Source organism: Hyla sarda, chromosome 2 (assembly GCF_029499605.1).
Source record: "Hyla sarda isolate aHylSar1 chromosome 2, aHylSar1.hap1, whole genome shotgun sequence".
NCBI lineage: Eukaryota > Metazoa > Chordata > Amphibia > Anura > Hylidae > Hyla > Hyla sarda.
Genome location: NC_079190.1, coordinates 146,820,412 through 146,845,754, shown reverse-complemented (window position 1 = coordinate 146,845,754; position 25,343 = coordinate 146,820,412).

Below are 25,343 nucleotides of genomic sequence, written 5' to 3'. Positions count from 1 at the left end.
GTAGTGTGTTGCACAGAAAAGCTTTTTTACAGCAGTGATTCACCTAAAGCACAAATCCAGCCTAGAAGCACTGATAGGGAAGGGAGTGAGATTGAGAGAGAAAGTGCAATTTTGGGTGTAGTACACAGCGACTGTGTGCTGCAGCACTGGTGTGTACAACAACTGAAAAGCTAATAGTAGCCAGCCAGTTAGGTTGAGCAGAGCACTAAAACTGTATTGTTCTCTATTAGGCGTAACCTGTGCATACATCTAAGTGGTGTACCATTTTGTTACTGTTAAATTCTTAAGGGACTAGATACTGTGAAAGTCCAGGCAAAAGTACACACCTGCTGGTGTTGTAGACAAATATTGTTTTAAGCGTACTGGAGCTCATTGTCCTCCCCTGGTAAGTGCATACCACATACGTACATCTAAGCGGTGTACCATTTTGTTCCTGTTAAAGTCTTAAGGGCATAGATGCTGTGAAAGGCCAGCCAAAAGTACACACCTGCTGCTGTTGTAGGCTAATAAGCATAGTGGAGCGTATTGTACTCCCCTCATATACACACTAAGTATGTCAGACAGAGACATGCCAAGATGTGCACAAAGGAGTGTCAGAGGCCTAAAATCATCAGGCAGAGGTCGCAGCAGACTAGGGGCGAATGGCAGCAGGAGTCACAGCGAGAAGCCTGAGCTCCCGGTATCAGCTAGCGGTCATGTCTCGACCAGTAACCCATCTGCCATCATTGATTGGCTAACATGGTCATCCCCTTAATCACAAATGACATCTGACACCCCCAGTCAACAGTCAGTGGGTTCCTCAGACAAAACCCTCAGTTGGCATGGCCCTGGAGCAGTCCCTGTCCTCCCATTGCCTCTGTCTTATGCTGTTCCCACCCCCATATAAATATTTTATGCTGTGGGTTCAGCTCCACTATTTAGTGAGGACGATCTACTAGAGGACAGTCAGCAGCTACTGCTCAGCCAAGAAGTGGAGGGGACATCTGCCGCTTCCTCCGCTAGGCAGGCAAGTAGTGATGAGGGGAGTTGCGTGGGAGGTGGTGTTGCTAGTGTTCAGGCTCCTGTAGCAAACACGGTTAAGGAACCTGAGGAGGACATCAGTGACGTGCAGACATTTGTGGATGATGATGAAGCCGATTGCACTTGGGAGCTGGGTGCAGAAGGGGCTTCATCATCATCAGGAGAAGAGGGTTGCAGGTTTCCCATGAGGCAGCAGCTGAGCCAGTAAGGTGGTAGCATGGTTGTCAGTCAACATGGTGGCAGAAGTGGAAAGTCTGGAGCCAAACATGCCCGGGTAGGCCACCTGCATCGCGGCAGCCTACCTTCCAAGGAGGTAGTGGAACAGCGGTTCCTGGAGTCGGCGACAGTAGCAGTCAATCAGTGCGGACTGTTGGTGGGAAAATCAGCTACTCGGTGGAGTGGCAGTTTTTTTTATCAAGCCTCCGGAGGAGGGGAACTTGGCCACATGCAAGATGTTTCGGCAGAAGATGAAGCATAGCCAGGGTCCCAATGTTGGCACCACGGCCCTGCGTCAACATATGCAGCATCACCATAAAGCGGCCTGGGAGAACTGTGGCTCCGATTAAGTGGTCCAGCCTGCTGCATCACCCAGTGGCATGCTGCTCCCTGTTTCTGCCAGCCAAGGCTCTACCACCTCAGCCAAAGGGAGCTGTTTGTAATACCCATCTTCTGTCACTCTAGATGCTCCTACTCCTCCTACTTCGAGTGAGTCATTCCGCCAACAATCCATCGGCGAAGCCATTTCCAAGAGACAACAATATACACCCACTCATCCAACGGTGCAGAAGGTGAATGTGCTCCTGTCCAAGTTGCTGGTGCCGCAGTCCCTCCCTTTTCAAGTGGTGGACTCTGCACCTTTCAGCCAAGCCGAGGTGGATTGTCCCAAGCCGTTATTTCTTTGGGAAGAAGGCAGTACCAGCCTTGCACAATTTTGTGGAACATAAGGTGGGCCAGTCCTTGAGCCTGTCGGCATGTATCAAAATGCATGGCAGCGCCGACGTGTGGAGTTGTAACTACGGTCAGGGACAATACATGTCCTTTACGGCCCACTGGGTGAACGTGGTTCCTGCACAGCCACAACAGCAACTTGGACAGGTCACTCTGCTTCTGCCTTCACACTCTCAGGTCATTGGTCCTGTGACAGTGTGCGACTCCGCCTCCTCATCCTCCACCATGTCCTCAGCCTCCACTGCACGGACAAGTGTCACGCTGTTCTTCCCATGGTTTGCCTTGGCGAACGGAGTCACACAGGGGAGGAACTGCTAAAAGTCATTCATCAAGGAATCGATCATGGCTTACTCCACGAAAACTGGAAATGGGAACCATGGCGACAACGGGAGCCTGCGCTGCGACAAGGAAGCCTGAGAAATGCGCCCTGCATGACACATGTGTTCAATCTGGTTGTCAAGCGGTTTCTGAATAGTGTTGGGCGCGAATATTCGCATTTCTAAATTTTATCCCGAATATGGCAAATTTGCGAATATTGCAAATATATTCGCTATATATTCGAAATTGCAAATATTCGCGATAAAAATTTTAACCAATAGTAAAATTGCCCACCAGTTCACAGTTTTCTTCCTCAAATATGCGAATACACTAACCCCCGACATGCGATGGCCCCAACATATGATCAAATCCTCACCAGAAAGCGAGGCCCGGACACCGGAGAACATGCGGAAAAAGCCGTAGGATCCTGAAGAAGACTCCGGAGCAGCGGGACAGTATCGGGAGCCCCTGGGACAGCATCGGGAGTGGTGAGGACATGGTCCGGAGCGGCGGGGACAGGTGAGTATAACTTCCTATACTTTACATTGCAAGAATCTCTCAACATACGATGGATTCGACAAATGATGGATCGTTTGGAACGAATTACCATCGTATGTTGAGGGACTACTGTATTCCCATATGCGAATATGCGAATATAACTAATACGAGAAATTCGCGAATATAGGACGAATATTCGTCTATATATTCGCGAAATATCGCAAATTCGAATATGGGCAATGCCGCTCATCACTATTTCTGAAGTGTTCCACCCATCTGCAAAACATCCTAACAAATGGAAAGGAAACTTTGCATGCACTTCAGCCTCTCATACCCCGCAAAGCACACCATCCTTGAGCTGCAGCATCAGAAGGGTATTCCGCAACATAATCTGATTTGCGACGTTTCCACACATTGGAATTCCACCCTCCATATGTTGGATCGACTATATGAACAGAGGAAAGCCATCACCAATTTCCAAGCGGATAGGGGGGCTCCCCTGTATAACTTCAATGTCAACCAGTGGCAACTCATAAGTGACACCTGCCATTTGCTCAGGCCCTTTTGAGGAAGCCACCTTATTAATCGATCGCCAGGATTACGGGATGAACAATGTCAGGGCACTGGAGACGTGGCGCCTACATCTAACGGCCGCATGAGCCTTGTGGGGGCTGAACTGGAGGAGGAGGAGGGGGAGGGGCACAGTGGAGCACAGTTTAGGTTTCATGAGATGGACAGTTTTTCTAGTCATCTGACTGGAGAGAAGGAGCACGAACAGCTACAGGAGCTAGAGGGTTATGGGGAAGGCGAGACAGAGGACCCAGACACAGAGTGGCAGTATGCAGTGGAGATGGAGGCAGGGAGTTTCTCAGAGACACTTGCACAAATGGCACGATGCATGCTCACTTGCTTGCGTAATGACCGCCGAATTGTCACCATTCGGCAGCGGTATGACTTCTGGCTCTCCACCTTATTGGACCCACACAAAATGGGGGCACAAAATGGGGGCCTTTTTCACACCAACTGAGAGGGAGGACAAACTGACCTACTACAGGGACATCCTACGTAGTCAGTTGGCCTATGCTTATCTGCGTCATCGTCCATCCTCTTGCATGTCTGACTTGGAGGCCCTTTGCTCTCACCTTCCACTGCCATGGCTGCTGGGGATGGGTGGGTTGGCAGGACTAGTAACAGCTCCATCAGCAGCAGCCTGAGTCTACAGTCACTGATGAGTAGTTTTCTTCACCCGTATAGTGAAGCAACTCATCAGCAGCAGGTAGACCTGGAGCAGGACCTGAACCAGCAGCTGGTGGCATACCTTGACATGACCATGCCAACACACTTTGAAGATCCGCTGGACTTCTGGGTAGCCAAACTTGATTTGTGGCCACAACTAGCAGAGTTTGCCCTGGAAAAGCTATCCTGCCTGGCCAGCAGAGGGCCATCAAAATGGGTGTTTAGTGCGGCGGGGGCCATAGTAACCCCAAGGAGAACTCGTCTGTCCACAAAAAATGTGGAGAGACTGACCTTTGTGAACATGAATCAGGCATGGATCAGCCAGGATTTCCACCCACTAATGCCTGATGCATCAGAGTAGATTGACCATGGTGCCACACAAACACTTCACAAATATGGATAGTGCTAAACATATTTAAGGTGCTGCTCCCCAGTTACAGACATTCCTCCGCATCAGACCACAAGTAAGTTTTGAGGATATGCATTAGATAACAATTAACTTTTCTTAGGATAAAATATATGTACCCAAATTTTTTTTTAAATCAAACAAAAGGTAAGGTGCGCAAAAAACACCATGTGCCACCTACAACAACAAGTATTGATGTGATGCAAGGACCTCTAGAAGGTGGAAGGGAACAACGTATGATCCATTGTAACCAGTGGGGGTAAAAAGTTCCCCTGTAAGGCCCTACTCTCGCAATATTAATTCCCTTCTTGACAAGTGTTACTCGCCCTAAAAAGGGAGGCCCCACACAGGAACCTCTCCCTATTTTCACCTAAAAATACTGCCATTTCACAGGGTGAAAATAGGGAGAGTTTTCTGTGTGGGGCTGCCCTTTTAAGGGCGAGTAACACTTGCCAAGAAGGGAATTAATAAGGTGAGAGTAGGGCCTTCCAGGTGAATTTTTTACCCCCACATGCTACAATGAACAATACGTTGTTCCCTTCCACCTTTTCTAGGAAAGTGTTACTCGTCTTAAAAAGGGTATCCCCACACAGGAACCTCTCCTTATTTCCACCTAAAAACCCTGGGAAATGGCAGTGTTTGCAGGTGGAAATAGGGAGAGGTTCCTGTGTGGAGGCTGCCCTTTTTAGGGCGAGTAACACTTGCCAAGGGAATTAATAGTGCGAGAGTATGGCCTTACAGGGGAAGTTATTACCCCCACCGGTTACAATGAACCATACGTTGTTCTTTTCCACCTTTTAGAGGTCTTTGCATCATATCAATACCTGGTGGTGTAGGTAGAAGATGGTGTTTTTTGCACACCTTTACTTTTGTGTGATTTAAAAAAATGTTTGGCTACATATATTTTCTTCTAAGAATATTATTAAAATTTGCATTTTACATAATGCATATCCTCAATACTTACTTGTGCACACTAATACTTTTACAAAAGAGACAGTTTTCTTCTGACTACCTGCCTCAGCTACTATTCTGATCCTTCAACCCACCTGATGCCACACATCACCCACCTTCATCACCGGGTACTGGTATTGCCACCCACCGCCCCACTTTATCACCGGGTCACTTTCAGAACTCCTGATACTGCTCATGCCCACTCCAGGCTGTCTCATACTGCCACCATATGTTCTCCTCATGCTTCTGCCAACTCCAGGCTTTGTCATTCAGCCACTATTTGGTCTCCTCATACTGCCGCCAACTCCAGGCTGTTATTCAGCCACTATATGGTCTCCCCATGCTGCCCCCAACTCCAGGCTGTGTCATTCAGCCACTATATGGTCTGCCCTTGCTGCCGCCAACTCCAGGCTGTGTCATTCAGCCACTAAATGGTCTCTTCATGCTACCGCCACCTCCACGCTGTGTCATTCAGCCACTATATGGTCTCCTCATGCTGCCGCCACCTCCAGGCTGTGTCATTCAGCCACTATATGGTCTCCTTATGCGCCACCAACTACAGGTAGTGTCATTCAGGCACTATATGCTCTCCTCATGCTGCCGCCACCTCCATGCTGTGTCATCCAGCCACTCTATGGTCTCCTCATGCTGCCACCCTCTCCACGCTGTGTCATTCAGGCACTATATGGTCTCCTCATGCTGCCACCAACTCCAGACTGTGTCATTCAGCCACTATATGGTCTCCTCATGCTGCCGCCAACTCTAGGCTGTGTCATTCAGCCACTATATGGTCTCCTCATGCTGCCACCAACTCCAGACTATGTCATTCAGCCACTATATGGTCTCCTCATGCTGCCACCAACTCCAGGCTGTGTCATTCAGCCACTAGATGGTTTCCTTATGCTGCCGCCAACTACAGGCAGTGTCATTCAGCCACTATATGGTCTCCGCATGCTTCCTCCACCTCCAGGCTGTGTCATTCAGCCACTATATGGTCTCCTCATGCTGCTGCCTACTCCATGCTGTGTCATTCAGCCACTATATGGTCTCCTTATGGTTCCGCCACCTCCAAGCTTTGTTACTGTACCGCCATGTTGTCTCCTCATGCTGCTGGCACATTAAATTAAACTTTTTAGGTTCATCTATTTGAAATCTTCAATTTAAATTCTAAAAAATATCTTTAATCTATATGGCCACTATATGGTCTCCTCATGCTTCCTCCACCTCCAGGCTGTGTCATTCAGCCACTATATGGTCTCCTCATGCTTACACCACCTCCAGGCTGTGTCATTCAGACACTATATGGTCTCCTCATGCTGCTGCCATCTTCACGTTGTGTCATTCAGCCACTATATGGTCTCCTCATGTTGCCGCCACCTCCACGCTGAAATTCAGCGACTATATGGTCTCCTCACACTGATGCAACCTCCAGGCTCTGTCATTGTGCTGCTCTGCAACAGTGATTTCAATAGTGACGCCTCTAATCTGCATGTCATACTGAATAACAGTGTTGTTTTACCAACCAAGCACACACCCTATGTATGTTACAGCAAGTCAAAATGTTCTACACCCCTATTGAGGCTCTCTGTAGGCCATTTTCAATACAGATTCACCCCGAATAAATTCACACTGAACCAAATTTTTTCAGAAAATTCGGTGAATCATCCGAATCAAATTTTACAAAAAATTTGCTCATCTCTACATACATTAATAAATATACAGTATATCCATATAGTGTGTGTGTATACGCTGTTATATGAGTGCTCAAATCCTCTACCAAAGGCTCTCTATTGTTTGGATAAATATTGAACTGTATCGTAATTCCATATTGGATCAATAACATAAGTACTCAGGCCACAGTTTTGTTTAGTCGCCATAATTAGATGCTAATGGTACCATAAGTTTTACTGCAAGCAAAAACAATAGATCGCAACTTTGACTTACACTAAAATCTTTGCTGCTAATCAGACCCATTATTTTCTGTCAAATAATGATGCATGCTTAATGATAAGGAGAAGAATGCTTCGCCAAGCTGCCGCTCGCTTCCTTCTCAGCCTTATTCTAGCTATGTACTGCTATTTACTTTTTAATTATTTTTCTCATTTTAAAAGTACTTTACCCTCACGAACGCCAATCTGTGAGAGAAGTTTAAAGTTATCAACCGAAAAATGATATCCCCTGATATCCCCAGATGGATGGCAATGATTTTATATAATGTAGTTTTTTTTTAAGGATAGGCTACTCCTTTAGTGAATTTAACAATACATATGAATAACAATCCCTTAATATAGTCAATACTTGAATAAATCGCTTTAGTCAGTGTAGGTGTAACTATAATAACTCCTTTGTGTGAATATTTCTTTATTAAAGTAAAAGAGTGTAAATTACTTTGCTCATAGGAGGTAAATTATATGGTGTCTGGAAGTATTTCCTTTGGGCCGCCATCGGGGCAATACTGGGGGTACTGCCATGAGGGGCCTGGGTGGCTTTTTATTTTTAAGTCCCCGCTGACACTTCCCAAAGAGGCATTCACGCTGTATGGTGTTGACAGCTCCTCCCCTTTTCTACTTCTCTCTCTCTTCCATTACATGGAGGTTAGGGGGGGAGATGGAGTGATTTATAACACATCAACTGAAGCGAGACGCTGTTTTATGGCCAGAGCCAGCAGAAAATCCGAGGGTACTCCGTACTGAATAAATTGTATTGAGCATAGACTTTCTGAAAGTTTAGAGATAACTTCTCAAATTGCAGTCTGGCTATGCACAGGCAGCTTTAAAGGAATTATTATCATTTTTATTCTTTGTTTTGTAGAGCTCATCCTGGATAGTTGTCTTCTCCTCTACCAAATCTGTGCCCCCGGAGTGCCATTCTAAGGTCTGTATCCTCCTCAGTAAGTACAAAATGTAGAAGAATCGGATGGCACTCTCTCTTTATGCATAACGTTTTTTTATTCAACACAACAGATGCAGGTGCAGGTAAGGCCAACAGGCCATTTATCGCTAATTACACATCCTCAGTAATATCACAACACTGACATAACAAACACATCTTTAACTCAGTAATATCACGATAGAGAGGTAAGAGCACTGTGATGTCACAATTGAGAGGAAGAACACAGTGATTTCACAATAGAGAGATAATAAAATAGGTAAGAACACATCAATTTTATGATGTGATGAGCACAATGAATTCACAGCAGAGACGTAAGAGCACAGTAATTTCACAATAGGAAGATGAGAGCACAGTGATTTACCAATAGAGAGGGGAGGGCACAGTGACTTCACAATAGAGAGGGGAGAGCACAGTGACTTCACAATGGAAAGGGGAGGGCACAGTGACTTCACAATAGATAGGGGAGGGCACAGTGACTTCACAATAGAGAGGGGAGGGCACAGTGACATCACAATAGAGAGGGGAGGGCACAGTGACTTCACAATAGAGAGGGGAGGGCACAGTGACTTCACAATTGAGAGGGGAGGGCACAGTGACTTCACAATAGAGAGGGGAGGGCACAGTGACTTCACAATAGAGAGGTGAGAGCACAATGACTTCCCAATAGAGAGGTGAGAGCACATTAAATTCCCAATAGAGAGGTGAGGGCACAGTGACTTCACAATAGAAAGGTAATAAGCACAGTGGGGGAAATTTATCAATGTCGGTGTAGGTAGAATTTTTTTTGTAGATTGTTTTGTTTAGTCTAAATTTGGTGCAATTTCAATAAATGTACCAAACTTGTGTAAGGCACATGATAAATTTTGTGCAAAGTTCTAAATCTCCACACAGTTCTAATTGTACACCTGAGCTGCACCTCACAGGAAAAGTGGACACAGGGATTTTGTTCTATTGCTTTGAGGATTCCATTGAGGTTTTTTGTCCACAAGCAAAAACACCAGAAAAACTGTCCCAGCTTTTTCCTGCATTTTGTCAGTTTTTCTTGCGTTTTTTCTTGCAATTTTGCTCGTGCCTTCAGGGTACCACTCCATGGGTCGGATGCAGAGCACCCGGTGCACAGAGTGTAAGGAGGTGAGGAGTAATGTATAGCATATACAGGGTGCAGAGCATCACTACTAACCTCCACCGGCTGTATAGTATACAGGGGTGCATAGTGTACCCATGTATACTATACAGGAACCCAGCAAGGAAAGAGGTAACCCACGCTGCTGCTGAGTAGTTCTGTGTTAAGGCTTTGTGCGCTATCCTGTATATACAGCTGTCTATAGATGACTGTATATAATGGATACAGTAGACAGACGTAATCAATTGGAGGCTCCCTGTTTAGGAACATTAGGAACACCCCAGGGGAGAGTGCCAAAAATGTACTAATCTTTTCTTTGTTTTTTCTTCTTCTCATTTTAGATACTTCAATGCGGAGGACTAAGTCAGATTCGGTGGATTGCGATGATGAACAGCATTCTTTAAAATGTCAATAAAAGGGGGGGGGAGTGTTTTTTTAAATAAAATTTTTTTTTCAATGTGTTGTGTTTTTTATAATTGAATTTTCAGGCTTAGTAGTGGAAGCCTGAAAGACAGATTCCATTACTACGCTGGGGCTTAGCATTATCCCCAAAATTAGTTATCACTGATCCCCAATTATTACGCCGGTACCCACCGCCACAGGGGTTCCATGAGGAGCCGGTACCAACAGGCCTGGAGTGTCGAAAATGGCGCTCCTGGGCCTAAGTGGTAACAGGCTTTCGTTATTTAGGCTGGGGAGGGACAGTAACAATGGTCCTCGCCCACCCTGGTAACGTCAGGCTGTTGTTGCTTCGTTGGTATCTGGCTGATACTGAAAAAATGGGGGAACCACACACGTTTTTTTATTTATTTATTTACAAAAACAAAAAACTAAATGCATAGGGTTCCCCCTATTTTCAGTATCGGCCAGATACCAACCAAGCAGCAACAGCCTGACATTACCTTGGTGGGTTAGGACAATTGTTACTGGCCCTCCCCAGCCCAAATAATGCCAGCCTGTTACGGCCTAGGCCCATGTGCACCATTTTTGATGCTCTGGGCCTGTTGGTACCCGCTCTTCCTGTGGCTGTGAATACCGGGGTGATAATTGGAGGTTATCGCTAGCTGATTTTGGGGCTAATGCTAAGTCCCGGCTTAGTAAAGGATTCCGTCTATAAGACAGCTTTCACTACTAAGCCTGAAAATTCAATCATATAAAACATGACACATTGAAAAAAACATTTATTTAAAAAAACACTCCCCCACAAGCCCTCGTTAATCATTTTATTGAAATTAAAAAACACTGGTCATCGTCGCAGTCCACGTTTCTGGAATGAGAAGAAAACAAAAAAAGAAATATGGGTTAGTACATTTTTTGCACTCTCTTCTGGGGAGAGCGCATCTAATGCAGCCTGTTCCTAAACAGGGAGCCTCCAATTGTAGCTAAACTACAACTCCCATCATGGTAACTGTAGTTAATCAACAGCTGGAGTCTCCCTGTTTGGGAACACACTGTCAGAAAGGCTCTGTTCTCCTTATGCAAAATGCAAGATGAGAACAGAGTCAGGCCTGGACTGTGTAGCTCCACCCCCTAATGACATCATCACTAGGGGGCAGGGCGGTAATTGAGGAGTGAGACCCCCTTTCGATCTGTCAATCTGCCCTTGGACTACTACTCCCATCATGGGACAGAGTCTGTCCCATGATGAGAGTAGTTGTAGTACCGCAGCACTGAGGAATGGCAATTGCACATCCCTTGGCTGCGGGACTTTTAGGACTACTACTCCCATCATGGACAGACTCCATCCATGATGGGAGCTATAGTCCAGGGGCTGAGGAGCCATGCGGCTCCACTGTGCCCCCTGCCAGCTCCTGTATACACTGTCCGAATTCATAATCCCTGCCAGCGGAGACAGGAGCTCTTATTGGTGAATAACTTTTCACCAATCAGAGCTCCTGTCTCCCGGCGATGGGGATTATGAATTGTGACAGCGTATACAGTATTCCCCTCCGAGAGACGGAGGGGAGCGCAGTGGAGCCGCATGTGCTGCCGGCTTTTACTGTTAATAAATGCGGATCGCAGCTGGTCTCTGGAAAATGACCCGGTGCAATCTGTCCTTCAGCCCCTGGACTACAACTCCCATCATGGACAGAGTAGAACTCTCGGTAGAACACTTTCCTAGGTGTCCTTTTTGATGGTGTATTTTTGGGTTAAAAAAAACGTATTTGCACAAAAAAAAGCATCTAAACCATAAAACGCACATGACAAATTAGTATCCACTGTAAAAGGCATTCCACAATACACAAAAAAACAGAGTACTTGCTTTTTGCTCTATCAAAAAAGACGTACAAAAAAGACACAATGAAAGTCACTGCGCAAATTTTTGCTCAAAAAAATACACAAGAAAAAGGGGTAAACTCAATGATAAATCTCCCCCAGTGACTTCACAACAGAGAGGTAAGAGCACATTAATCCCTTAAGAATGCTGGGTTTTTCCGTTTTTGCACTTTCGTTTTTTCCTCATCACCTTCTAAAAATTATAATGCTTTCAATTTTGCAAGACCCTTATGAGGGCTTTTTTTTTTTTTCCGCCACCAATTCTACTTTATAATGACATCAACCATTTCACCACAAAATTTACGGCGAAACCAGAAAAAAATATTTGTGGGGCAAAATTGAAAAAAAAAAACACCATTTTGTAACTTTTGGGGCTTCCGATTCTATGCAGTGCACTTTTCGGTAAAAGTGACACCAAATCTTTATTCTGTAGCATTACGGTTACAAGGACACCTTATTTATATAGGTTTAATTTTATTTTACAACTTAAAACAAATTATAACCACATGCACCAAAATTGGTATGTGTAAAATTGTTATCTTCTGACCCCTATTACTTTTTTTTATTTTTCAATATATAGGAGTGTATAGGAATAATTTTTTCTGCCATGATCTGAAGTTTTTATTGGTACCATTTTTTTTATAGGACTTTTTGATCGCTTTTTATACATTTTTTTAGGGTATCCAAAGTGACCAAAAATACGCAATTTTGGACTTTTTACGTGCACAGCAATAAATGTGTAGGTTAATTAACACTATATTTTTATAGTTTGGACATTTACGCATATGGCGATACCACACATGTCTATTTTTAATATGTTTACATATTTTTCATATGGAATTTGGGAAAAGGGGGGTGATTCAAACTTTTAATATGGAAGGGGTTAATGGGTGTTTTTTTTTATAACTTTTTATTTAACTTTTTATTTTTACACTTTTAGCCCCTTAGGGGACTTTTAGGAGTAATCAGTAGATTCTTATACAGATCAATGTGCTTCCATAGAACCACATTGATCTGTGTACTCTGCACCTGATTGATAAAGCCTGGTTCAGTCAGGCTCTATCAATCACAGAGCCGGGACAGCAGGAGAGGTAGGTCCTCCGGCTACCTCCACTGTGGAATGCCCCCCGCTGCAGGGGGGTGATCAACCCCACTGGGTCACCAGAAATGGGTTAGATGTCCCTTTAGACAACTTTGACAGCAGCGATCTAAAGGGTTAATAGCCGGCCACGGTGATCGCCGCATGTCAGCTATTAAGAGAGGCCCCCAGCTACAGGTATAAGCTGGGGGCCAGCTGGTATGGAGCGGGCTTGAGTCAGGAGCCCGCACCATACACCTCTTGCTGTCTCAGGACGAGCAGGCTTGCCCTTAGACGGCAAACGGGTAATTTCATAATAGAGAGGTGTGATGAGCACAATGACTTCCCAACAAAGAGGTAAGAACACAGTAATTTCACAATAGAGAGGTGAGAGCACAGTGACTTCACAATAGAGAGGAGAGAGCACAGTGATTTCACAATAGAGAGGTGAGAGCACAGTGATTTCACAATAGAGAGGTAAAAGCACAGTGACTTCACAATAGAGAGGTGAGAGCACAAATACTTCACAATAGATAGGTGAGAGCACAGTGACTTCACAATAGAGAGGTGAGAGCCCAGTGACTTAACAATAGAGAGTTGAAAGCCCAATGACTTCCCAATAGAGAGGTGAGAGCACAGTGACTAAACAAAAGAGAGGTGAAAGCATGATGACTTCACAATAGAGAGGTGAGAGCACAATGACTTCACAATAGAAAGGTGAAAGCACAATGACTGCACAATAGAGAGGTGAGAGCACAGTGACTTAACATAGAGGTAAACGCACAGTGAGTTTACAATAGAGAGGTGAGGTAACAGTGACTTCACAATAGACAATAGAGAGGTGAAAGCACAATGACTTTACAATAGAGAAGTGAGAGCATAGTGACTTCACAACAGAGAGGTGAGAGCACAGTGACTTCACAATAGAGAGGTGAGAGCACAGTGACTTCATAATAGAGAGGTGAGAGCCCAGTGACTTCACAATAGAGAGGTGAGAGCACAATGACTTCACAATAGAGAGGTGAGAGCACAGTGACTTCACAATAGAGAGGTGAGAGCCCAGTGACTTCACAATAGAGAGGTGAGAGCACAATGACTTCACAAAAGAGAGGTGAGAGCACAGTGACTCCACAATAGAGAGGTAAGAGCCCAGTGACTTCACAATGGAGAGGAGAGAGCACAATTACTTCACAACAGAGAGGTGAGAGCACAGTGACTTCACAATAGAGAGGTGAGAGCCCAGTGACTTCACAATAGAGAGGTGAGAGCACAATGACTTCACAATAGAGAGGTGAGAGCCCAGTGACTTCACAATAGAGAGGTGAGTGCACAGTGTCTTCACAATAGAGAGGTGAAAGCACAATGGCTTCACAATAGAGAGGTGAACGCACAATGGCTTCACAATAGAGAGGTGAAAGCACAATGACTTCACAATAGATAGGTGAGAGCACAGTGACTTTACAATAGAGAGGTGAAAGCACAATGGCTTCACAATAGAGAGGTGAGAGCACAGTGACTTCACAATAGAGAGGTGAGAGCCCAGTGACTTCACAATAGAGAGGTGAGAGCACAATGATTTCACAATAGAGAGGTGAGAGCACAATGACTTCACAATAGAGAGGTGAGAGCACAGTGACTTCACAATAGAGAGGTGAGAGCCCAGTGACTTCACAATAGAGAGGTGAGTGCACAGTGTCTTCACAATAGAGAGGTGAAAGCACAATGGCTTCACAATAGAGAGGTGAACGCACAATGGCTTCACAATAGAGAGGTGAAAGCACAATGACTTCACAATAGATAGGTGAGAGCACAGTGACTTTACAATAGAGAGGTGAAAGCACAATGACTTCACAATAGATAGGTGAGAGCACAGTGACTTTACAATAGAGAGGTGAAAGCACAATGGCTTCACAATAGAGAGGTGAGAGCACAGTGACTTCACAATAGAGAGGTGAGAGCACAATGACTTCACAATAGAGAGGTGAGAGCACAGTGACTTTACAATAGAGAGGTGAGAGCACAGTGACTTCACAATAGAGAGGTGAGAGCAAAGTGACTTCACTTTTTCCATGGTATTTAATATTGTTTTATGTATTTGGTGATTTAACTTTTTTTACACATGCTCTGAGCTGTCAGGTTTTCCAGAGCACAAATCCACCACATTTTATGTGGCGACAGTGAATTGTAGTGTAGTGTAGTGTAGTGAATTTGTAGTTTTTTTTGGGAGACATGCCCCTTTTCCCTGATGACCACACCCCTTTTTCTGAGTTCTCTTAGTAAAGTAGAAAGTTAGTAGAGTTTTTGGTATTTTTTTCCAGAAATTCTGGCACATGATATTTGGGACACATAAAACCCTACACTCTGCTTGGAAAAGCCTTAGTAAATGAAACCCGATGTGTGCAACTCGGTGCCAATTGTTACATTACGTCCCATAATGGCCCGACTGAATGCAGAGAGGCGCCTTTAGCTGTCTGAACATGCTGGGAGTTGTAGTTATGAAGCAGCTGGAGGTACAATCGTTAGGAAACACTGAAGCACTGATGACAGAAGGGACCATGGTTGACATTACTGTAACAAAGACTCTTTGAAAAGAAGGGGTATTGTGAGTCATTTATTAAGATGGAGCACACCATGAAAGACATTTGGTCAACTGGCAATATGCACGACACCCTATTCCCTGTTGGAGCTTTTCTTTAATAGGTCTGTCATTCCGTTCAGGTTTCCATATTTTAACAATTTCCATGCCATTTGGTAAGAAGTGGTATACCTTTTACATTCATTTAAAAAAAAAAATGTACCTTAAAGTTTCCATTTCTTTCTTTCCCATAAAGCTCAGCTGTTATGAAAGTGCGCTACACCACAGAACAAGAGGACGTTTAGTGGGAAAAAGAAAGAAATGCATTTTCTTTTGCAGCCATCCCTGTTCTTGAATCATTCTCATTATTTCCAGACATATCATTGACAAGCATGGGATTCTGATTATGCAAATGATCAATTATGGCCAAGGGTGGGAATGATAAAGAATGACATAATTAAATAATGCAGCACACAAAAAGAGCCGCGCACAACTGCCGAATGCTCGGATTTGCTTTCTTTTTCTTTATTCAGCATTAACTATTCTAAATGGCCATAAAACTGCTTACTCGGGTGTAAACTCACAACAATTATAAAGCTGAAGAATCTCGCCCGAACTGAACAATAAATGATGTTCTTCAACCTTAATGCAAAAATGCTTATTTTTAGGAAAGACAGAGGAAAGGGTTTAAAATGACTGTACATGCAAAAATACATCTAAGTTCTGCTGGGAACCCTTTAATCATAAGCATTAAAGAGCAGCGCTTCAGAGAATCATAAGCTACATACTAAAGTATACATTTTTCCAGTCGCTTCATGTGCTGCTAGCTATTTTTCTCATAGGGCTGATGCTGATGTGAAATGACAATTGCACCTGTTGTCACCATCTTATGGTAATTAGCATAGTGCCCTAAGTAGAAGCAAGGCCATCACATCCAAACACAAGCCATTAACATATTGCATCTGTCATCATGAGGGGAAGCTAATGGAGCCGGAGATTTGCAACACACAACTGCATACCTTGGCTTCTCTAGCAGAACTCTCTATATTGGGGTCATTGGGGATAAAAAAAAAAATGCAAGCTGTAGTCAGTGAGGAGTGAAAAAAAATACATTTTACTAGAGGTTTACTTTCATGTATTATGCATGTCTTTCAAGGTCACTGCTTGATCACTTATAAGATTTTAATGAGATATCAAAGCAGAAAAGGATAACATGTAATTAATGTAAAATTATTGAAAAAATTACTATTTGTGTATGGTCAAAATTCGACATTTGACAAGAGTAAATAAGTCATGGGCAAAGTGGTTTCGCTGTTCCTCTGTCATTGTCTTCTTCTCAGTTATTTATAGGTTTCGTAGAACCTAAGATATGCACATTTATGAGCATTCGATGAATTCTTTCTACGTATGTTCACTTAAAGTCTAAATTCAAATAGAGAAAAAAACTGACATGCTCACACATCTACAACTTTCACAGTGACCCTAGGCTTCTCAGCAACATTTATTAAAGGGGTACTCCAGTAGAATTTTTTTTTCAAATCAACTGGTTCCAGAAAGTTAAACAGATTTGTAAATGACTTCTATTAAAAAATCTTAATCCTTCCAGTAGTTTTTAGGGGCTGTATAATACAGAGGAAATGCTTTTCTTTTAGGATTTCTCTGATGTCACGACCACAGTACCCTCTGCTGACCTCTGCTGTCCATTTTAGGAACTGTCCAGAGCAGCTTATGTTTACTATGGGGATTTTCTCCTGCTCTGGACAGTTCCTAAAATGGTTGTCAGAAAGCACTGTGGTCGTGACAGAAGAGAAATTCTAAAAGAAAAGCATTTCCTCTGTAGTATACAGCCGCTAAAAAGTACTGGAAGGATTAAGATTTTTTAATAGAAGTGATTTACAAATCTGTTAACTTTTTGGCACCAGTTGATGTAAAAAAAAAAAAGTTTTCCACTGGTACCAATTTAAAGTAACAAATTGTTGGTGTACTTGATGATTATGTCAAGCCTGCTAGCCACGTCAGGGCCACCTGTAAGTAGCGGGTCCCTAACATGCCTAACATAAAATGGCGATGCCCAACGGGACCCTGGGTCTCTAAACTTTGGACCTCTATCTGTTGCAAAACTACAACTCTCAGCATGCTGGGAGTTGTAATTTTGCAACAGCTAGAGGTCCACAATTTGGAGATCACTGACATAGCAGATAAAAGATCTGTGATCTATATAGTGCCTAAATCCCTTACGTGCCACATTTTGTCAGTGGAAATCTCTGGCACAATGCTCACACAAGAGAATTATCTTTTTATATAAAATTAAATTCTCCCTATCTCTCCGGTTTATGCACAGGTCCTCACAAATGCTATCATTTTTTATATTTGTGCATGCAAGGGTACTGTCACAAATATTCTGTGATCCATCTCAATAAAATAGACACAATTGATGCCACAAGGGCATCAGTTGTCTATGGTCCAATGGCCAGTTTGGCTGGGTTCACATATATCAGTTGTCCGGCACTGATGCTAGAACCTCCAGTTAAGGTGGTGGATAAATCTGAACTGTCCCATTCAAATGAATGGGATCAGTTCGATCACCATTTTTCCTCCAGTGCTTTTCGGAGGGAAACTGAGCCAGTTCACCAGATATATGTGTGGTAGCCTGGGGGTGTAGGGTATATGGGGTTGCAGCTTTTATGCAACATTAAACAGGAACAGTCTTTGTGCAAGAGTCTATTACGATCCTGACAGTTGGTTGGGACCTCGTGAGTTCTGAGCTTAGAAAAGGAATAAGTGCTGTTCGCTGGATTTAGGGGATTGAGTTTAGGTCCAGCAGTCATAATAGCTTTAGCGGGGATTGATATCGTAACTCACGATTAGATTCAGGCTGAGGCTGGCAGGCTTCAGGCCTAAGCTTGTCTTTGTAAGTTGCATGGATTACTTCTCTCTCTCCACTAGTCCGGAACCCAAGAGATATGCTACTTGCTTTGCAGCTCAGGAGCAAGAGAGGTACCCTTTAAGGCCAGCTCCCTTATATGGGCAGGGGCTGGCCTTAAAGGGTACCTCTCATCAAAAAAACTTTTGATATATTATAGATTAATGTATGCAGAATAACTTTACAATTGCATGTTATTAAAAAATAAGCTTCTTTCTATTTAATTTTCCACTTTGAAGAAATGAGCACTAGGGGTCTCCCTACCAGTCCTGGCAACAAGCATTTCAGACTCATGCTGGAGTCCTAAACACTACAAGCTGCCAGTCTGCTTTGTTCACAAAGGAGAACACTCAGAGCTGCTAGCCTGCTTTGTTCACAGCCTGTTTGGCTGTGAACAAAGCAGGCTGGCAGCTCTGAGTGTTTAGGACTCCAGCATGAGTCAGAAATGCTTGCTGACAGGACTGATCGGGAAAAATACAATAGAAAGAAGCATATTTTTCATTAACATGCTATTGGAAAGTTATTCAACATTCATTAATCTAAAATATATCAAAAGTTTATTTGATGAGAGGTACCCTTTAAGCTCATTGGTCCATACCATCTGTCATTCACTTTACAAGGAACTATGGTCTAACCATGTGACCACACATGAGACCTCCAAAGGTCCTTCAACACACCTTACTAGAATTAACATGAGTCATGTGACCTAAGGTCCTGTGACACTATATAGCTAATTAAATATACAACTATTTATACATATAAACATCACAGAATTGCATAAGAAAGAGGCGACTAGGGGCTATACCACCAGGAGGATGCTACTGGAACAAAGTAACTCTGACTTTGGGGACCACCCCACAAGGTACGGTATACTATACGGCACCGGGACACCACATATGTGACAGCACCCTCATTATTGGAGCTATTTAAATATAGTTTTAAATAGATTGCCCCCTTTTTCCATTTTGTAAGGTTTGGTACACTCATTGCTTATAGATTGTATATATTGTATATATAGCCCAAAATCCGTGACTTATTTTCACCACATAAGTCACCCATTGCATTGCATAGAATAAAATCTGTGGTGAAAATAATGTGGTACATCTGCAACAGATAGGACATGCTGCAGATCTGAAACGCCACAATAATATACCCGAAAACCACCTGAATCTGTATGTGGTGAATGTGGTTCTCTAAGACCACATATTTTGTTAACTATTTTCAGTGCACATTCCATGACTAAAATTCCTGAATAATTATACAATGTGTGAATCCACTACCAGGCTGACAAACAAATAATTTTATATATATCATATCACCAATAATTTGAATATCGAAATCTGATTCCTTCATTAGGACATGACAAGGAAGCTGTCACCAAAATTGGTCCCCACCAATAGCCACATTAGTAATATTAGGGTTGTTTGGTGGTCTGAGTTTAATTTAGTTGAATTGTGGGTATTGTGGTTGAAATACAACACTATAATGTACAGAATTACATCTAGAAAACTATTAGAATTCACCTCTGATTACAAAAGTTACACTAGCAGGTTTTATGCTTTTATTTAACTTCGTACTCTTTAGATGCTTCTCCACCCTTCAAATATTTATAATATATACTTTATATATATAATATATTTTATATACTTGTTTAAATTGAATAAGTCATCGGGTGGTCCCCGGCAGCTTTTCCCCACCCCACCAGCCTTGAATGATCTCTGTTTGAATATAGGGAGAGATCTATCAGTCAGGGTCGGTGGGGCAGGGAGAAACTGCCAGGAACCGTCTGATGACTTAAAGGGGTACTCCATCCCTAGACATCTTATCCCCCCTCCCATAGACTTGCATTGAGGGGATGGGGCGTGGGGGCGGAGTCGTGACGTCACTGACTTACGTTCCCGTGGTTGAGACCCAGACCCTCCAGCGCTTCCAGACAAGAAACAGGTGGGTGCCGCATGCAATATAGTGGGGGTCCCCAGTGGCGGTACCCCCGCAATCAGACATCTTATCCCATATCCTTTGGATAGGGGATAAGATGTCTAGGGGTTAAGTGCCCCTTTAAGTTTCAGGCCGAATGAAAGAGATGACACATACAAAATATCTGATAAAATTGTACAAAGCATATCCCTGTATAGTATACTCTGTTGTATTAAAATAATTATGAACATTTAATAGTATATAAAATATAACACAATATATATATATACACACAATACACAATATATACACACGCATTGTGCCTAACCAGAAAGGTGTAAAACTACAACCTCTGTAAATATGGCATGAACTATCTTAGTGATCCATGATGATGCTATTCTACTATAATGTATATAATGTTGTATTAAGTATTAGGTAAGATTAAAATTAACCCCTTCAAACCCTCAGGCCTTATCTACAGAGATTTTCATGACCACAATCCCATTGTTGAGCTTGTTATCCATTTTATATATGCCAATATCATTCCTAACCTTTAAAAATAGTTACTCAGCTCCTAACCTGGAATACTGATGTAGGGAAATATACAAATATATACCCATTTGTTTATCAATTGCAGTATTTCACCTCATTTGACAGGATACAGATTGTGGTATTATGAGATAAAATACTTTAAAATGCATGGAAACACCAGCTTTCCATTTAGAAAAGGTTAAGTTCCCCTAAGCTATAGAAGAAAAACACCATCTGAACACCCAGTAAAGCAGTAAACATTGGTGGCAAGTGACAGAAATTGATCTTTCTTTTCTTTGCCTGTCATGTCTCCAAATTTTATTTCTACTATAGCTGGTATAGCAAGAAAGATAAAGTGTACATGCAGGACTATGGCCTGAGGGCTGTGGTAGTGGAATCGCTGACTTTTCTTCAATTAGTGGTCCTCCTTACCTGATTGTGGGAGACATGTATATAACTAGGGAATGCAAAGCCTGCCAGGTATTGATCAGCCATAATGTGAAGTCAAATCCTAATAAAAGAGCATAGTGATCAAGCAGTCCTCATTGGAAACAGCCTGCCCTCCAAGTCAGGGGTCTCACAATACTGAAATGCTACAGTGAGATTGTCTGAGGTCCTTGGCCCTAACTGCTATAGGCTTTATTGATAGAAATGTGTACTGGACTGATGATGCCTAGTAATTGACAGGTACAGAACAGGACTGAAAAAATGTCACAAATACACAATAATGTGGTGTATCCGTTACAGAACAATATGACATTTAATGCTGTGACATAATATGATAGATGGATAGATATGGAATAGATAGAAAGCCAGACAGACAGACAGATAGATAGAAATAGAATATGTATATAGAAAGAAAAGAAATAAGGACTTTCAGCAGCACCCCAGTCTTTATGACGACAAGTTGCGACTCTATATACTGATATCACGCTTTTCAGCCTTCTATAATGAAATCGATTGATTGATATAAAATACATGAGACAGACAGATAGACAAATGCAATGACAGACAGACAGATACACAGATAGATAGGTGTGAAATATTCCAATCAATAGACAGATATGTAAAACATAAATTAATAGGTTATGCAGGCATACAGAGATAGATGAACTGTTAATTGACTAAGTACCTAATATTTCTCACTGAATTAAACAAAAAAAAAGGTCATAAACGCATTTATTATGTCTACAGCCATTTGATCCTATTATTACATGCCGTCACGCTCCCTCCCATAGACTTGCATTGAGGGGGTGGGGCGTGACGTCACATGGGGGCAGAGCCTTGTCGTCACAATACTCCGGCCACGTGGTTGTGAGGCTTCAGACTCGGAGCCTTCAGCGCTGCGTGGAGCTCACACAGGTTGTGGGGGTCCACAGATTGTGGGGGTCCTCAGCGACAGGAACCCCCACGATCAGACATCTTATCCCCTATCCTTTGCATAAGGGATAAGATGTCTTAGGGCCGGAGTGCCCCTATACCCCCCAGCGCAATGAAAGATGAAAGCCTATCTGAGGTCTCCCTTGAGATCAGGCAGTGCAATCATTATTCACTCTGCCTGATCATAGAAGGAATTGTATGGCAGCATGGTTCTGCTGCACAATCCTCTTTGTCCCCACCCTGTTTAATGTCACTGTAGAATCTGATGAATTACAACAGAGAAGTACATTTTTCAATAGTATGGCACAATTTCCTGTGGACATAAGAGCCGATTGTGCAGGGCATGGTGAACACTGCAGATTTTCATATAGTGAATTGTAAATATTTTATGAAAGATTTTTGTGCCATTTACAAAGTACATTCTTGAACAATTTTAAAGTTCATTTGCATGGAATCTGTGGAGGGGAGAAATAGGCGTTTGATATCTTTAAAGGGGTACTCCAGTGGAAAACAATTTTTTTAATCAACTGGTGCCAAAAAGTTAAACAGATTTGAAAATGACTTGTATTTTAAAATCTTAATCCTTCCGGTACTTATCAGCTGCTGTATGCTGTATGAAGTTCTTTTCTTTTTTAACTTCTTTTCTGTCAGACCACAGTGCACTCTGCTGACTCGTCTGTCCATGTCAGGAACTGTCCAGAGCAGGAGAGGTTTGCTATGGGGATTTGCTCCTGCTCGGGACAGTTCCTGATATGGACAGAGGTGTCAGCAGAGAGCACTGTGGTCAGATAGAAAATAAATAAATAAATAAAAGGACTTCCTGTGGATTATACAGCAGCTGATAAGTATTGGAGGAGGTAAGATTTTTAAATAGAAGTACCCCTTTAAACTAAGTATATGGACATGATTGATTTCATCTGTATGCCCATGAAGTCATTTTCACTTATGGTCTTTGTCAGGCATAGGCAGTGATATGAAATTGTCAGTCTGGTTGATCACAAGCTGCCATAGCCAGGATCAGAGTTTTCACTGATGTCAGCTATTAACTTGGTGGCATGACTGTCAATGACAGGATGGTGCATTTGTACATTTGGATGCATAGATGTGTTCAGAGGGGACCAATAGGATTTATTAAAACCATACTCTTAATGGCTGTTCCCTCTTAAATGTTTAGTCAATATATTATACAGCTCCGAACCCAGCTAATATGTTTCACTGGGCTTATTAGAATTTTCTTTACTTTTATTTCTAGGGCACACAGCTTAGAGGTCACTGTTTTTGGACAAGTGTGAACTCATGATCAGTAAACCAATTTCTCATACTAAGGGTATCAGATGATTGGCCAATATTTCTATCCTTAGATCTATCTATTGTCTATCTATCTATCTATAGATCTATCTATTGTCTATCTATCCATCTATCTATCTATCGATCTATCTATTGTCTATCTATCTATCTATCTATCTACCTATCTATCTATTTATCTATCTATCCATCTATCTATTGTCTGTCTATCTATCTATCTATCTATCTATCTATCTATCTATCAATGAAGACACACAAGAGATACTGAAGCAGCACTACCACAATGAAGTCTGATGTAGGTGCCCACAATCCACACAGCCTGGGTCAAGGCTCAATAGTAGACATACAAATGAAGGTTGCAGTACTCAGGTTTAGGTGAAAAAATGTTGTTATTTTATTCCATCCAAAGTGCGACGTTTCGGTCGCCACATGCAACCATTTTAAAGCATGGTAACAGAGTGAATGTGCAGCATATAAATAGGGGTGGTACATATGTGTCAATTTACATCCAAAATGATCACATGTACACTAAAGTGACAAATGTGCAAACAAGGATAATTATCATCATGTTCAGAATATAGTAATTAATACAATTATTACATCTATTACAGACGTCACCAGCGTGCGCATGCACATGGCAGAGTCACGGTAGTGCACAGCCACCTTAGTACAGGGCAGGGTGTAATGCATCTCAATGGCAAAAGAGGGCACTGCGGAATGATAGGGTGTATATGGTCCATATTAAGCCTAGACCACAGCAGTCCCTATGCATATAAGGCGGCCGAATAGTCACCCGGAGATCGTGGGGGAACCCACAATACTCCAGGGTAGCTGTCACTCCAAAACAGACCAAAGACAACATCGCCATCTATCGGTCATGCATCGGGAGTGGGGGAATGAGCTACATTGCATATCATTGGACAATGCTGACATCTTGGCAGGGCCACACCACAACTGCATCAAAAACACATCAGAATGAACAAGAACATAAGATTGCTGGAATTTTTGTTTACAAATATTGGTTCCTCAGTTTCCAGTCCTGAACATAATAAAATCATATACATAAATACATTAATATTTATTTTGGTGGTGCTATTCTTCATCCACATAAGCATCTGTAAAAAACAGAGAGACAGGAAAAATGTAAGCGCTTGAGACTAAAATCCCATCTAAAACAACTCTAATACAACAACATAATGGGGACATATTGTATACATAATATTATAATAAATCAGGTGTAACGTTAAGTTCTACATTAAGACCTTTAGGGCGCAACGTTTTGAGTTCGAAAATCCAACAGAGTTCACAACGTTTTAATAAAACAATACGGTCTCCACCCCTTTTGGGCATAGGGACATGGTCAATTAATGTAAAGCGAAGATCGCGTTTGCTGTGCCCCTTTTCTGTAAAATGCCTAGCCACAGGTTAATCCATCCGCTTTTTGCAGATGATATACCTGTGGTGGTTAATATGAGTGCGAAAATCCAGGGTTTACATGGAGGAGACATTCCATTAACCGCAGGAATAAGAAATCTAGAGGATATAATGATGAACCACGAGATCCACCCCAGTCTACTAACCATAACCCTGCCAAAACTAATGTTGACACTTTTTTAGGCCCTCAGGACGTTGCCAACATCAACGACAACATACCAGGAGAGGAGGCCGCAAGCACCGCCGCAGCTACAAGATCTCAAGCACCTTGCACAGCGAAAAACAAGCAAACCAAGCCTCACTTCAAGAAAACATGAACTCTGCTACAGTGATAAATATTTAATCTGTTCCATTACCATTATCTTTACATCATACCACATTACTTTTCAAGGGCTTAGTTTTTGTCCATCTGCTAAAGTGAACTGGTTTGATAATGAACTTGATTTGACACAATTTATTAGGAAGATCAAACTTAAAGTTCGGTTTGCCGAGAAACAGAATGCCATTTTTCATGAATTTACACCTAATGCC